Here is an 18,337-nt window from a genome sequence, read left to right on the forward strand (position 1 = left end):
ATTATACTAGTGGTAGAGTATTCCCTACAAACAAGGATTAAAAAATTGTATCTTCCTTACTTGGTAGTGGAATAATTTATTTAATTTGCCAGTCGTCCTGTCCCAGCTCTGCTCTCAATAGGAACTCCCTGGTCCATGGTTCTTCAAGGAAATGGAGAGAAGAATTGGACATAATGTCTCATTTTGAGGGCTGTACTAATTTAGCAACTTTTTTTTTTTTTCTATACCGGTTTGAGAGCCGAGGGATTGACTCAGGAGTTGACATTACAGCTCTTTCTTTGGTTATTTGTTTTGAGATTTTTCTAAAAACAAATCTACATTGGATTTATTTTTATAAACAAACTGAATCCAGATAAATTATTGCATAATGACTCTTGGCTAGAGCAAATACAGGATATAGTAGATTAATCTAAAAAGCCTTCCCATTCATTTTGGTTGGTATTAACTCTCTTTTAGCCATAGTGATCTTCTTTGTTTTTTTTTTTTTTTTTGAGACGGAGTCTCGATCTGCTGCCCAGGCTGGAATGCAGTGGCATGATCATCTCGGCTCACTGCAAGCTCCATCTCCCAGGTTCACAACATTCTCCTGCCTCAGCCTCCGAGTAGCTGGGACTACAGGCACCCGCCACCACACCCGGCTAATTTTGTGTATTTTTAGTAGAGATGGGGTTTCACCATGTTAGCCAGCATGGTCTTAATCTCTGACCTCGTGATCCACCTGCCTCGGCCTCTCAAAGTGCTGGGATTACAGGCGTAAGCCACCGCGCCTGGCCACAGTGATCTTCTTATCTGATAGGTGTGAGTCGAGAGAAGGGCAGGAATAAACAGATTTTGGCATTCTATAATGTGACCCAACTGCTCACACAACTGACTTTTTCCTTCAGCAGCTGCTCTATCCTTGCTTCCAAATTCCCACTTCCCATCTGTGATGTATTGCTTTGGATGTACAATAACAACTGTTCTAATGATCTGATAATCTTAATAAAGTTTTGCCTAATCAATTATTGTCCATTTACAATGTTTAAATTTTCTTTTTGATCTCAGTAACAAGAATTTATTTTAAAAGACATGATGCTAAGAATGAGGCTTGCTATGTCTTCCATAAAACAACCCGTTCTGCCACAGATATTCCCGACACCTTTTAAGAGTTGTTTGCTTCATGTGTTGAATCAGCTGGAGCTTATTTGATGTTAGCAATAGTCTCAGCCTATAATATTGGCTAGATTTATTTTTTCACTTCTTTAAATCTAACGAGAACTAGAAGATCAGTTCCTAATTCCCCAATTTTCTAGATGATCTGTTCATTTCAGCATCTATGTCGGTTAAGGTTCTTACTCACTAGCAAGGATAGTAGACTTTTGGATCATTTGGTGAGTGAATAGGATAAGAAAACTTAAATGATTATTATCCCACCTTCAAATCCAAAAAGGCCAAGAGCAAAGGGGGGTTGTCAGTGAAAGGTATTCCCTAGCTCCACAAATTTTCTACATTCTAGTTCTTAGGTCCCAATTCTTTACTGATCAGTTAATTTTCATATTCAAGAGCTGGCAAATTCAACAACTATTGTAAATCATCATATATGCTGGATATTGAACTATTGTCTCACAGTTCCACATTCACTTCATTTTTTTTGAAAGTATTTTATTTTGTTCTTGTCTATGCTGAATATTTTTACAAGTCTGATTTTCTAAAATTTTACAGACATAAAATTACTTTTCAATAAACATAATTTAGAAGTAACATAGAATTAGAAAAAAATTACAAAAACTGCCTATTATTCACTGAAAGTGTATATGTAGGTGATTAATATGCAGAATCACTATTACACTCCCAACTGTTTGTCATTCCATTCTGATAACAGCTAAACAAAAGGCTTGGAGTAAAATAGTAATTTCCTACATTAAACGCTATACAAACACTGTCAACAGTGCATTTTATCATTGTTTGAATCATAGCTCAATTTGTGAATAGCAGGTTGCTGTTTGCTTGTTTTGATTTGTAATTCTTTGATAGTGATAGGAGCATTTTTGATATACTTATTGACTCATTTTTTTCTTTCTTTCCCACCTTTTTATAGTCTGTTTTATAATACTAGAAGCTCAAACTGCATTCTTGTTCCAACTGTTTCCACAATAGTATTTTTCGTCTGTAGGGAATGTGAGTGAGAGGCTATGAAAGAGAAAGTGGTAATTGAAGCAACTTGTCCTTCCTCTATGCTGTGAATCATCTTGATGATTTTTCACCAAGCAACTGCATTTTCTTCAAATTTCTAGCTGTTTTTTAACCCTCCCCAAATCAACCTCATTGTCCCCCCTCAAAGATAATAGACCCAGCTTAACTTTATACATATCTGAGTCTTAGCTTCAAGGGAATTGTCCTCTGACCTTCTGAGATACCAGCACTAATAAGGCACCAGCTCTTCCTCAGAAGTTAGAATGGATCTTTTGCAGGGGCTCGTCTTGCAATCTTCCAGGTTTTAGGAATCACATCTTCCTTCTGTTCTTTCAGACCTAGTGGTGGTGGTTCCTTCCTGCACTTGGGTTCTTTGTCAAATCAGGATCTCCTCAGCCTTCCAAGACCACAGAATTTCCAATACCTTTTTATGTATTCCTTATAATAAGTGTTTGCTAATAAAATAGCTGAAGTGTTTTGTCCTAATTTGCTTTTCTCTGACTGGACCCAGGGATACAGCAACCTTAATCACATTTTGAGGGTTTTTTAGTTTAGATTGGTTTTAGTTTTTAACCAGTTATCTCTGCGAAATAACTACAAGAAGCTCAGAATTATTTTAGTACACACATAAAATCCTGAAATTCAGCCCATGCCTTGAGTTGTATAGCTAGGAATTGGAGTTTATCTCCTTTCATAAGTTAACTGGTTCCATTAGAAGCAATTACCTTTCCGGATGCCTTTCATACTTTTTTATGCCAGTAACAACTCGATTCTCCAAAATCTTTACTTCATGACTAGTCGCAGTTAAATTTTAATTTCATATTTGTCAGTGCACACAATGGGCTACCATAGTCCCAGCTTGTAATATTGGCTAGAGTTTTTTCTTTTCTTCCTTTAATCTTATGCAAACTAGAAGATCAATTCCTGATTCCCCAATTTTCTAGATGATCTGTTCATTTCAGCAACTATGTTGGTTAAGGTTCTTACTCTTAGCAGTGATAATAAGTTCAGACTAATTTTTTTAAAGGAAATTAATTAAAATAACATTACTGCACACAACATCCAGGTATAGTGCACACATATATTCAAAATACGGGAATGAAAAATGAGATCAAGAGGCTGAATCAAAATTTCAATCACGCAACAGAAACAAACCAGTGAGTTGTGGCTACTGATAGCTGGAGGCTGCAGGCCACAGGGCCAGTATTCCAGCAATGATTCTGTGGCTGGTATAATTTCTATTACTTCCCTTGAATGCAGTTTTACTACTAGAAAACATTCTTCCTGATTCCTTATGTCACCATCACCAAATTTAAAAGTTTAGCTGCCTGTATCAGATTGCTCAAGGGAATGCCATCAGCCCATGCCTTAGTTTGCAGAGGAGCAAGTATTTTCAGGCTTAACAGTAGGAGGTTTAGTCACCTGCCAAAATTTAAAATATGCAGATTTACCAGTTCTAATAAGAAGGTTAAGCTGTTAAGCAACCGAATAATGAAGACTCACACTCACCTTCAGTGGATTTACTCCCACTGACTTCCAAAATGAAGTTCCTTTTCCCAGAACTCCATTGAACTATTAAAATGCCCTCTTGTGGTAATACTTGTTATAACAATTCCCTCAATTTTCTAAGAAAACATGAAGTCCTCAGTTGTAATAGTTTTTGAACATGAAATGTAGAACTTCTGGAAATGTTCCTGTTAGTTTTGTTTTGATCTCTGGGAATACTCTTCTTATCTGACTTGTTCAGGTTATTTTCATGATGCTGTGAGTCTCTTTAAAGTTAATCCTGTGAGTCTCTTTAAAGTTTACAGAAACTGAGACACTTAAAGTTGTAATGTTGTGGTTATATTCAGGGAATCTGGGGGCACACTGCAGTACTTTGATTTCCATTTTCATAATTAATTTACTAAATGTTCATAATTTGCCAATTTTCTCTTTTGTTTTCCTTTTTTTAAAGACAGAGTCTTACTCTGTCACCCAGGCTGGAGTGCATTGGCGTGATCACTGCTCATTGCAAACTCAAACTGCTGGGCTCAGAGGATCCTCCCACCTCAGCCCCTGTCGTAGCTGAAGCTGCAGCCACTCCCCACCACAACAGACTCATTTTTTAAATTATTTTTTGTAGAGACAGGTCTCCCTATGTGTTCAACGCTGGTTTTGAATTCCCGGCCTTAAGCAATCCTCCCACCTCAGCCTCCCAAAGTGTTAGGATTACGAGTGTGAGCCATCATGTTCATTAGTCAATTTTCTTAATATTTTCTCACTTAAAAATTGGCATCTTCATTGTGCCTCTGTTATATAGCTATTGTAAGAAATATATTATTTTATATATTTTCCTAATCTTAACCTAGAACAGACAGAATGTTTAGAGAATGTCATTATTATTATTAACAATATTATGTCACTTTACAATTGTTGGTATTCTCTAAAATTTTGAAAACAGGGTTCCTCCCTCCCACAGCAGGACCCCTCCACATCTCATTACTATGTAAATTAACTATACTCACATATGATTCAGTGTGCTTTTTCCTTGCAAAAATCCAGTCCTCCTTTTCTTGTCATAAGTTTTACTTTAAAAATCAGTTCAATATGATACTTACTTTACACCAGTTACATGGCAGACATGGTGAAATAATAACACTGAAATAATGAAAATAAAAGTTCTCCCCTCAAATACTTTACATGCCAGTGGGAGAGCCAGGATAAAATATCATTGATTCCTATGTAAGAGAGTACACATAACATGGCAGCTCTTCAGCGTGCTGTAGAGCACAGAAGAGGAACATTTAGATCACCCAGATATTCTTAGAAAGCACCAAGAACAGCCATGAGCAGAGACTTGAAGAAAGAGAACTACAAAGGTTAAAGAAAAATGTGGAGCTGGCATTTCTGCCAAAGGAAACTCTATGAATAAAAGAATAGAACTGTGAAATGATATATTGCATGAGGCATTTTTAAGAAGTTTGTCGTATAAAATAGCCAGAAATGAAGCAGTATCCACAAAAAGGGGAAAATTCATGGAAGGGCTTATGCACCATGCTTATGAATTTTGGTTTACTCTTTTACGTGATAGGGAGCAACTGAAAAATTTAGGTAGGGAAGTGAGTGGCATAGTCAAATTTGGAGTCTAAAATAGGTATCCATGCCAAAAATACTTGGATGAATAAGCTGGTTCAGTCACTTATTTACTGAGTGATATTGAGAAGTTTGCTTAAATTCCCTGAATTTCAGATTCCTCATTGTTAAGAGGCTTAAATGAGATATACAATTTCAATAGAGTTTTATTTTCTCAATTAAAGCAACAATTCATTAATTATAAGTTCCCATCAAGTTTTAGATTTATACCGCAGCAGCACTTCTTGGTTGAAGGACATGTAGAATCAACACATGCATGTGATAATTGCACAATATAATCAGCATTCAGGAAAGTGCAAATGGCAGCTGCACGTTGTTGTGTCAGATGATCAAAGAGGATGTTCTTGGATTGAAATTTCACTATGTGATGATAAACATTGTTATGTGTCATAACAGATGATCAAAGAGGATGTTTTTGGATTGAAATTAAACTATATGATGATAAAGCCAGTTTAGGACAGGCCAATGAAGAATTCTTTGCAGAAGCTGTGGAAAGATGGGGTCAATCATACCCCGTTTAGAGGAAAAAAATGAGAGCAATTTAAAAGAACAACAAGGTAACAGTGTGATCAGAGTTTGGAATACAAAGAATATTCAGACAACTCATGTGAGAGCTACTAAACAAATATTTCCATATTAACAAATAAAAATACAAGCAGTATATTAAAAAGGACTGCAAGGCTTAAGAAAATAATCACTAACCATAAGGGCGCATTTATTTTAAGAGGAAGAGAACAAATGCTGGACAAGAGGATGAAGAAAGAAAATCACTTTTCTCCCCATGTGTAATATATTAATTAATTCATTCAACATACTCATAATATTTCACACTGGAATTACAGTGGCCTACAATCAGACATGTAATTTTTCTCCTGGAGTGTGAAATTTGTTGAAGAATAATGATAAAATAACCACATAAACTAGGCGGAGAAAAATCAAACCAGAAATTGTACTATGTGACTCAGAAAGTGAGACCAAAAAAAAAACAAACACACAAAAAAAGAAGAAATAATTTTTTTATAACCCAGAATTTCCCTGGATGGACACAGAGGTCTTTAATTTCAAATAATATACAGAAGGGTCAACAGGATGAGTGTAAACAATATATTACTGAGAATTTTATTTCAGAACTTTAAGGAGGAAAATAATAGTTCTGAAAGGATTTCAGTTTGAAAAACAGATCATCCACACCAGGACAACAATTAAGTTAGGATCAGATATACCTCTGGATTGCCAGACCAAGTGCGAATGTCTTTAAAATTTAATGACAACTTTATTTTCCTCAGAGAATATTACTGTGCCACATTTGGAGAGTGTGTACATTACTGAGAACACTGTAGCAGCTTTAACTTTCATAAACTAACAGATAATTCAGTCTACACATACTATGCCCATGATCGAGACACAGGTATTTTTAAAAAAGGAAAACCTTGAAATCATGCTCCCCAAAAAGTAATGTGTTTCTTCAGCATCCTATAGAGACTCCAACCCTCCTAAAATTTAAGGAAGTGGACTTTGTTCAATTCATCATTTACTATTGCTCAAAGGTTACAGATTTAATCAACTGTTATGTCAAGTTGTGGATTTGTGTCTGATAGAGATGTAAATAACTTCTGTCTGGTAACAAAAACAAAGGTTATGGTTTGTGAACTTAAGGTCATTGACAGTTTTATGTCAAACTCAGCAAACTCAGCAATTGCTTATAAAAACACAAAATGCTCTTTGGACCTATCTTAAATATCTTACTATTACCCTTATTTATTGATATGTTGAATAACTTATTGAAAATACAATTTTTAATATTTGAAGGAGAGCTACAATTTTGCATTTTTGAAAATTAGGTTTAAAATTGACATCCACATATAGCCTCCTTCCCATACATACATTTCCAAAAATGTCCCTGACAATGTACATACCACTCATCCCTTCCTCAAAGTTTCATCTTGTCACTGGATACATCTTCTGATAAAATGTGGTCTTTTCAAGTACTCATAGGATGGGTCTCCATGTTGTTTGGAGAATGAATGAAGGATAAAAACAGTAAAACAGTACTAAACGCATTGGATAAAGGAAATAATTAGAAACAAAGCAAAGTGGTCATTGTTTCATAGCTCATATCTTACTCAAAAGAACAGTGTGAAAATTTTGCCGTAAAAGTAGAATGAGTCCTAGATATTTTTCTGGAGAGATCATTTTTGTCCATTACTCTAACCCTGCTTCCCATGGCTTTTGGTTGTGGCCTCTAAGAGGAATGCCCTATTTTATGTTATCCACTAGCGCATCTGAAAAGGGAATTTGAAATAAAGCATATTTGGGTTTCTAAAGCTCTTTATCATCTCACTTCCTGCTGATTTGTGTGGATGTGTCTTCACTTGAGTGTGAAGACAGCAGGTGTGAAGGGGTGTTGTATTGTTAATCACAGTCTCTTAACTGCAGACACTGATAAATAAAGCCAGATATTGTTTTGGGTCATGGTTCCTGATTCTAGGGATGAAATTAGGAGAATCTGTTTCCTAGTAACAGTTCTGTTATATGCTCAGTTCCCTAGACCTCAATTTAATGATGTCCACTGAGGCATCTGCCTTCAACAATTTTAGACAACGGTCTGGATGGTGAGGCATAGTTAATCTGTTCTTGTCCCTGCTATCTGCACTTACACAATAAAAATAATTGTCTCCTGTATCTGTCTGGCAGCACATAATAGGAGATTCATGGGAAGGGCCTGTGGGAATCAGGCTTCTCTCAAGTCTCAATCTTATTGCCAATTTTAGTTCTGGCTTCCTCAACTCTGCTTACACTAATAAGCTTTGTGTTAAATAATTTAGCTTTTTCATCCTTACAAGGCTCCAGGTTATTGCAATCGCAGCCATCCTGAAAGACTGACCAGGGGTAAAAATGTGACTTTTCTTTCAGATGAGCCAATTTCAACCCAAGTCTATCTTTATTATAGGATATTACTGATTCTATTAGAAGAGAAAAAGTTAACAACCCATTCTAACATCCTGAATTTTCCATACCAAATCCCATAATGCACAATTATGTTAGATACATGGTTTATATTGCAAGGTACAACAGATAACATTTTGTCCATTTGTTTGTCAAAAGGTAACAAGAATTACATCATTCCTATTTTGGATCATTATGGTTCCCATTGTCTCAAACTACTTTTACTAAGAATTCCAGCTTTAGAATCTGACACTTCATACCAAATTTCAGCATGCATTAGGATAGGTACTTACAGTTATCATTAGCCTGAAATGGGATAATCATAACACTTTCTACCCATTGCCTTAGTGCCTTAGGGCTGCTGTAACAAAGTGCCATAAACTGGGTAGATTATAAATAACAAAAATGTATTTCTCACAGTTCTGGAGGCTGGCAAGTCCCATAATAAGAGACCAGCAGATTTGGTGTCTGATGAGGCCAGTTTCTTCTCACAGGTGGCACCTTCTCGCTGCGTCTTCATGTGGTGGTGGAAGGGGCAAGCCTCTTCTGAGGCCTTGTTTTTTTGAGGGGGGTGGTGGGAGGTGGTGGGCAGAATCCCGCTTTGTCACCCAGGCTTGAATGTAGTGGTACAATCACTGTTCACTGCAACCTCCACCACATGGATTCAAGGGATTTCCTGCCTCAGACTCCCAAGTAGCTAGGAATACAGATGTGCCTGTATGCCACCATGCCCGACTAATTGCTGTATTTTTAGTAGAGGCAGGGTTTTACCATGTTAGCCAGGCTGGTCTTGAACTCCTGACCTCAGGTGGTCCAACCACCTCGGCCTCCCAAATTGCTGGGATTACAGGCATGAGCCATAGTGCCCAGCCTAGGCTGGGGGTGAGGGAGTCTCTTCTAAGGGCACTAATCCTGTTCATGAGGCTCCACTCTCATAACATAACCACTTCCCCAAAGACCCTACCTCTTAATACTTCACCTTGGGGGATAGAGTGATAGGAATTCTGGGGACACACAAATGCTCAGACCATAGCACCCACCATACTGTGTATTTGTTAGGCACACTGGATTTTTGGAAAAGTTCGTGCTGAATTATCATTTATTTCAAGGTTGTCCCTTCAATAACAAATTTAACCCAGCCTTCATTTAGTTTTAGTAAAATATGTTTTATTTTCTATTATAGATATGATACTAACATGTATCCATGAATTCTTCAGCTTTTCACTTCCATACAAAATATAACTTTTTCTAGACTAAAGGGGCTGAAAAGCAATTTACAGAGAGAGAGAGAAATTGTTCAAGGCACTTTGTTCCAGGACAGCCAAATATAAGTTCATTGATCAAAACGCTGTGAAAATAAACATTCCAAATGTAAACTCTCCATTTTAGAGCCAGAGATCGAAACAATAATAGTGTCACACTGTATTAACACCCTGCTAAGTTCAGTTCTGTATCCAGATTTTACGTCCAAATAGTGCAGGGGCTGACTTCTCAGTATATCTTGGTTCCAGATTAGCTAATGTTTAAAGTCACCTCTCTGAAATCCTCCACACCCTATCTGAAGAGTGTAAATTATTGAGAATGTTGTCAACAGTTTTTACTTCATAAACCAAAAGATAATTTATCTTACAAATACTATGCCCATGATTGAAACAAAGGTATTAATAAAAAGGGTGCTTTTGAAGTTCAAGACTATTTAATCCTATGCTAATATTACCACATACTACAGAAAAATACTTTTTTTGTAATGGCATCTACAGCAGCTATTGTAAACAGTTCTTTCAAATTTGCAGTTTACTCTGAAGTTCTTTCAAATAGTTCTCTCAGAAGACTCCAAACCCCCCATTCTCTTTATCCTTGCTTTTCTGATTTTTATAAAAGTTTAATATGACTGGTGTGGTTATGGGTTGGAATTGAGTACACATTTACATATTGCTTAGTCTCTCTTTTATCTGTATTAAGGTGATATTTATTTTTTAATTTTCAGAAAATTTTTATGAAGATAATTGAAAAGTATACTGAATACAAGTGGTATTAACTTTAAATATCAAGAATATGTCCATGAAGTTAAATTAAAATGTAAAATCTAAATACTTACAGAAAATAGAACATGCAATAGCAATCTTATGTTTAATATTTTATAAAATGAGTCCTTCAAACTTTGCTTAAATTATTTTGAATGTTAAATTATAAGCAGTGTCCTAATATCTTGCCCATCATAATTACTCAGTAACTGTGTATTAAAATGAATTGTATCCCTGTGTCAGAGACTGGCTAACTCTGCACCAAATGCACTTTCTCTACCTCCAGGGTATGTGTTTATGGACTACAGTTCTCTCTGTGCCAATGCAACATGGGTTCTGGCCATGAAATGTGGGTAGAGACAATGTATTCCCTTTCAAATTTAACCCATTAAAAACTTCCCATTCCTGCGTATTTACCCTTCCATGGTAAATTCGAAGCCACGTATTGAAGATATTGGAGTTAAACAATGGGTGGACCCTGGGTCCCTGAATCTCCACTGGGAGGGCCTGGGCTTCTAATCAGGAACCCTTGCTTTCGAACAGTTACATGAGTGAGAAATTTGTTTTAATCATTTTAAGTCATCACATATTTTGGATATGTTTCAGGAAGTATTATTACTTTATTTAATACAGACGCTATTAAAACTGCTCCTCTTTACTAGAAGAAATTTATAATGTCATCATTCAGAGATGAAACTTCCTCACTGTCAGCTCTTAGATGTATACGGTAGTCTGAGAACTCCTGGAGTTCTCTCATTTTGTTCATCTTGACAAAATTGCTTTTCTAAACACCTGCCCCTACATGAGAGTTCTTTTGAGTATGGGGTATGTAATCACTTCTTGTGACTGCTGTAAGTACCACAAGTGGGTGGCTAAAAACAGCAGAGATTTATTCTCACACAGGTTTGGAGACTAGAAGTCCAGAATCAAAGTTTCAGCAGAGCCATATTTTCTCTTAAGACTCAAGGAAAGAATCCTTCCTTGCCCCCTCTGGCTTTTTGTGGTTAGTGGCGATCCTTGGTGTTCTCTGGCTTCTAGATGATGCATCACTTTAATCTCTGCTCCATCTCTGTCCACATGGCTTACTACCCTGTGTGCATGCATTTCAATATCCAAATTTCCCTGTTCTTATAAGAACACCAGTCATATTAGATTTAGGACTCATCCTAATACAGGATGACCTCATCTTAACATGACTACTTCGGCATACTCTATTTCCAAAGACAGCAAAGATGGTCACATTCTGAGGTTCCAAGTAGCATGAATTTTGAGGGAACACTGTCTGATTCAGTACAATGTGGGAGGAAATAGAAAAAAAAGGATTACATAAAGAAGTCTTTGTAGGTCAAGTAGATGTCAATGAAGACTATGTCAATGAAGTTAAATTAAAATTTAAAATCTAACATTCAGAAATGTAACATTTCCGAATGTTAAAATTCAACATTCAGAAAAAATTTCTATACAAATAATATTATAAAACTTTTCTATGTTCTGTAATATACAAATATAAATGTAAATAAAGAATGCACGCTGAAATGGGAAGGAAACCAAGAATGGCCGGTATTACATCTGACAATGACTTTTCCATATTGTTTGAGAATTTTTTCAAAGTCAAGATTATGGTTCTCAACTTTTTGAATTTGACTCTAATTTAAAAAAATTTTATTCACATTGGATAGAACTTTTGGAACTTATGTTTACTAACTCACAAATCACTAGCATATCATCAGTTTATACATTTATTAAATTAAATGACAATATCAGTCTATAAATTCAAAATAAATCTATAAATGACCAGAAAATAATGTCATTCAAAGCTTCATCTCATTATGACTAAGCATAAAATGTAGACAGCCTTCAAAGTGAGTTGATATAAAGGCATGTACCTATCACTTCCCATTTTCATATCTCTTGTCTCTCTTCAATAAATACGTATATTCTCTCTTTTGTCATTCTTAGACCAGGAACTGACACCATAGCTTTTCAATAAAGAAAAATAAAAAATAATGTGCTTGTGTCAAAGGTATAACACATTTATTCTATAAATATTGAGTTAGCATTCACTATGTCTTATGCCCTGGTCTAGACACTCAGGATATAATAATGAATAGATTGTCCAGGTGTACTTGAAGTCTCGCTGTCTTCCTCCCTAAGTTGCTACACTTTATCTCCACAGATTGGCCTCCGACTATAGCTAAAATTTTCCTCTCCACAAGTGAAGCAAATTAGCTTTCCCGAGGTACATACTTAAACCAGAATACTGCACTAGAATGCAAAATGAAATGAGCTTGCTTCTTTCTCTACTCCAATTTTTTGATACTTAATTAGCTTTTCCATATAGTTATAATAGTAAATTGGATAAAATTGAGTGCTTTGAGATCTAGGCCAGCATTAAAATGAAGACTGAATGATTATTCTGATAAAATACATACACAACCATCAACATTTGGGAGTGATCCTAAATCTATTTATGATTTGGGCAGGTGGGTTTTCATGATCATTGTCTGTAACAATTTTTCATTAGTCAGAACTGACCATAATTTAAAAAGCAGTGATCGATTTAAAAATAAATCCAGGCATAGGTACAGAAACAAAAATACTACTGCAATAGAGGTAGGAGAACTATTACAACAGAAAAAACGCTCTGAACATAAGATCTGCAAAGCTCTGAAAGGATAAACAGAATTAAATTTTATTTATAGGGAAGAGTAAACGAGGCTAGAAAGAACTGGATATGGAGGAATGAGATGAGAGAGTGGTGTAATCAGTTGATTAAAAAATGTTTTCTCCCTAACGTTAGCTGATTCTCAGGAGGGACTTGTAAAAGAGAGACCAAAGTTTAGGAATCTGGAAAAAACTGTCTAAATTTTGGTCAAGTTAGGTTACCCAGCATTTTTCCATATTGGTCAATAGCACAAATAGTTCAGCTAATCATTTATGAGATAAAGAAATGGAATTTTTAGAGTCTGTGGCTAACATTGTGATTCATAGACAAGGGGGTTGTCCATTAATCTAAGTCATAAGGGATGGCTGATTTTTGCGGTAGGCTGTTTCCTAGAACACAAAAGGCAGGAGGCAGAGCAGGGTGAGGAGGGAGTGAGGTGGAGTGTTCCTTAACTGTTTCATTTTTCAGGAAATCATGACTCAGTTAAAGTTCAACACTGTTGGAGAAAAGCCAATACGAATAAAAGCACACAAAAAATAAGTTAATGTGTACCCTTAACTAAGCCCCTAGTCATTGGGTGGCTAAACCAAGTCATTTATTTCAGAAGGTAAACTGCATTCCACATGATCAATGCAAAAGTAATTGCGAAATATTTATCATAAAATTAAAATGAATAAAATATTTAGTTTAGTTTTTCTTCCACAGACAATTCGCAAAAGCATAAAAACACGTCTTGTCTGCAAAATTGGCATATAAATCAAATGATTAAGGATAATTCCTTCCTTAGAAAACACAATTGTAATCACAAATCCTTTAAGCAAAAATTAGTCTACCTTAAATTGTAGACTTTTTTTGTCAGTTAGACATAATACTATATAATCTGTGGTTAAACCTGCTTACAAAAAAGCACACGAAATATACCATATGTAAATGAGCTGCAATTTAATAGTCCTATTTCATTCTGTAAATCTCATTTTACTTTATCTTTATCTCATTTACTTTATCTGTGAATGTGATTTGCTGAAGTTGATTCACCTACATCTTATGGAAAGATTATATTTAATATACATTAAAACAAGAATTTAATATGTATTTTTCTCCTTATTAAGATTTAGAAATTAACAAAAATTCCAGAATCTTAATATGAGATATATAACAGGTTTTTTGTGTATTTCATTAGAAATTTCACAAATCTTAATACATAACTAATGAAGAGTTGGCCCAAAAATAGTTAAATCAGATTATAGCATGAGCTAAATGCACAAATATAAGTGGTATGGTAGTGATTTAGCTATGTACTAGTGTGCCTCTTACAACTGCAGAAAAAAATGTAAGAAGCTATTCTTTTTAGACATAAAATTAAATAGGGCAAATGTAAAAAGAGGCTTATTTCTTTACATCACTTAAGACCAGTGCATTTTATTAATGTGCTAATTTTACCTTTATTAATAAATGCATGAGAAATATTGCAGCAGCATTAACCATGTCTCATGTTCCTTGAGGCACAATATATAAATTAGGATACAACATATTTAGTTTAGGAAAACAGGTGAAATGGAGATTATACATATATGTTGACTTCATTTAATCTATCTATGTATCAAATTTGTTCTTTATCTGCATCCATTGTTAATCAGCATTTCCTTTGAAATGTATTTCTTGAGACATGACTAATGTATAGTAAAATGGATGGATCTTCAGGTACAGTTTGATAAGTTTTGATAAATATTTATACCCATGTAGCCAATGCCCATTTCTCCCTAGAGAGTCCTGTCATGTGCCTTTCCAGTCAATCACCCCACCACCAAAGGCCACCACTGTTCTGATTTCTGTCACCATAGGTTAATTTTGTCTGCTCTCAAACTTCATGTAAATAAAGCCATATGCTACACACTCCTGTTTTGGGGGTGGCTGAAGGGTCTGGCTTTTTCAATCAGCTCTATGTTTGAGAAATTCTTGCATTTTGTTCTATCAATGGTTTACTTCTTTTTACTACTCTGTAGTTTTCATTTATAACACAATTTATTTACATGCTTTCTGGTGAGAGTTCTCTGTTTGCAGGTATGATGAATAATGTTGTTAGAGAATTCTTATGCAATTCCTTTTGTGGACATATGTGTTCATCTTTTGAGTGATGATGGCTAACCGTAGAAGTTCTGGGTCATGTTGTAGGTAAACATTTAACAGTATCGGAAACTGTCAAATTTGCAATTTTCTTTTTCTTTTATTTTTGATGAATTAAATTCTCTGCATAGTCTTTACACAATTTCTATAATCTCTCTAAGGATCCTTTACATTTCTCCAGTAGGTCACAGCAGAAGAAAACTGCTGACTTGCGTAATAAAGCTAACTCCAGTGTCATCCTGTAAATATTTACCAATTGCCTTTCAGCGCTGATTGGTAAAATAAAAATGCTCCCTTCATGGCTGATTTCAAGCTACCAGCATAATGTCAACCAACTCTGAAAATTCCTGAAAATGTCACAGTGGTTCTTCCAGGAAAAGCCAGTTTCAGTATCCATCTCATTTTTGGCAGGGAGAAAATAAAGCTGTACAACTCACTGCATCATTGGCCCTAACTCCCCTCAAATCTCTCTGTGGGAATGGACTGGATAAATAGTAATGTTTACTGAATGCTAACTATATGCCAAGCAGTATGCTAAATACTTTGAATGCAGTGTCTCTTTAAAATATTTATATCTACAACAATGCTAAGAAAAAAGTACATTTTCATAGATGAAGAAACTGAGGCAAAAATTAAGTGAAGTGCTTTCCCAGTGCCCCACATACAGTAAATGGCGGAGCTAGCATTTCAACCCAGAAACTCTAGCACGAAAACCTCACATGCTAACCTTTATGTTATTGCATAGCTTCCATTCTTCTAAACACAAAACAAGATTATGTTTTGCTGTTGAAGTACCATTCTGTGCATTGCTTAAAATCTTGATTAACTGAAAGAATATTCTTGATAGTATAAATTGCTTAATTATACTTTATACAGGCTTCACGTAATTTACTTCGTATTTCATTTGTGAAAGAAATTTGAGTTCACAATTATATATAAAGACACATTTGAAACTCAGAATCAAGCAATCATAAGGAAAGGATGACTTCATATTGCATTCAAAAGCTATTCAAGTTAAATTACCATTATCTTAAGTCATTTTTAAAGATGTTTTAGAAAGCTGAATAAGATGTGTTTGCTTATTTATAAAATTACTACATATATAAGAAATTATTGCTGCTTTGAAAATTTATATATATGTGTATGTATGTATATATATATATATATCTTTCCCACAGAATAAATATTATGTCTCAAGTTGACCAAAGTTCAGCTCATGAACACAACTGAAATGTCAGCTGTCCTCAGTAAGAACTGATTCCTGAATGTCAAGTCCCCAAGTAAGTCTGACTTGTGCACTGTAGATAAAGGCAGCAGGAGAGCAGTTAGCCTTGTCAAAAGACTTTGCTGGCCCCTAAGGTGCTCATGATAAGGAGATACCCTTCTGATCTGTCATTACTTTGAGCCATACATTTTAAAAGTTTTCATGTAAAGGGTACCAAGTGGGAAAGCCATTTTATCTCTTTACTTTCTTCAAAATAATCAAAGTCTCTAAAAGCTGAAACCTGAGGTACATTCTATTTATGTTTATAAAGGTGAAACTAAGTTCAGAACATTGCAAGATTGTGCTCTTGATGAAGAATTGCTTCACCATTTTTAGCTCCCCTTTTCTGCCTTTTTAAAACTTTCAGTCACTTTTTTTTAACGTTGAGCTCTAAACCACAAAAGACTGTATGTTTCTTACATGCAAAGCCAATCTATTTCATATTTTAAAGTCTGACTCCCATCATAATGTTGGCACTTTAAGAGTACAGTACTAATTAATGTGTTAATACTAGGAACCTTTCTTCCACTATAAGAAATGCTCCTAGATAGAAAGGCTTTCCTATACAATTTTGGATGTGTTGTATGTCTAGTATATATAAATTTTGTCAAGAGTATAGTGTGATTGTTTAGAAATAAAATATGAAGTTGGATTAATCAGATGTCAGTCCCAGCTCCTCCACTTGTTAATTATCTAATCTTAAATGACTTAAATGCTTTTAACTTTGGATTCCTCAACTTTAAAATGGGGTGTCAATATTCATTTCACGAAACTGTTTTTGTGTTGTAATATATAAATAAAACAATCAACACAATGCTAGAAACATATGCGTTTACTTACACATTTGCCTTCTATTTTGCTTCCCAAAATAATTTTGTGTTATATCCTCACTACCTAGAATAGCATCTGATGCATAGTATACACACAACAAATATGCATTTATCAATATGTGGACATATAAATATATGTGAAAATATTTATTTAGTTCTCTTTTTATCCATTTAGCATGTTTTCTAATTTCAGGACACTGGTTGACTACCACAACAGCTTTAAGCCTGAAAATATTTAACATTTAGTATCGCATAGCCAACTATATATTCCTTCTTGTATTTCCGTAATTTAAACTTCCCTGTAACTACAGTCATATTGATGCAAACGTTCCCAAACCTCATAATCTTTCATTTCCATTTATATCTTCTCTACTCTTCTCAACACTATTGAAAGTTTTCAAATAGTACCTCTCTACTCTACTGCTCCTGCTTCTCTCCATGGCATTGTGGTTACTTCTGAATAATGCAGCAACTTTCTACCTTACTCACCACTCCAGTCTCCAAAACCACACTGCCTCCTAACCCATTGGCCACAATAATAGCGAATGATTTTTTTAAATTATCATCCCAAAATAAAATTTTCATGATGATTTTTTCCTAAAGGCTTCTATATAATATCCAAACACCTTCACATGGAACATAAAGCCTTTCATCATCTGAAATCCATCTACTTCTGTGGCCTACAGTATAGATCACCACAGGCATTCTATAGGCATAAGCTCAGTCTACCATGGTCTTCCAGGGCACCTGCATTTATGTGCAACTATGTGTGCCTAGGATATTGCTTTTCTATTTCTTTGTTGCTAACTTCTTTTTGAACTCCATAACTCACCCTAGGTGTTTCTTCTTTTCTAGTTCCTTCTCTAACAATGTTCCTAATTTCATATATACTTTCCTCTACTGTGGCACCAAAGAGTTGTGTGCACTGATTTTGTTCCCTCAGTACACCATAACTCCTTGACTGATGAAATATCTGGATAATTATTTGGCACATACTACCATCAATACTGATTCTTCTCCTTCTAGTACCACTATAATCACAATTACTAATAATATTAATAGGTAAAATGGGCTAAAAATTACCATATGCATTGTTTCAACCTCTGCATACATTTATACCTCACTAAAACACTGTGTATCAGGTACTGTAAATGTCCTCATATTGTATATAAGTAAA

This window comes from Nomascus leucogenys, chromosome 5 (genome assembly GCF_006542625.1).
Source record: "Nomascus leucogenys isolate Asia chromosome 5, Asia_NLE_v1, whole genome shotgun sequence".
In the NCBI taxonomy this organism is placed as follows: Eukaryota; Metazoa; Chordata; class Mammalia; order Primates; family Hylobatidae; genus Nomascus; species Nomascus leucogenys.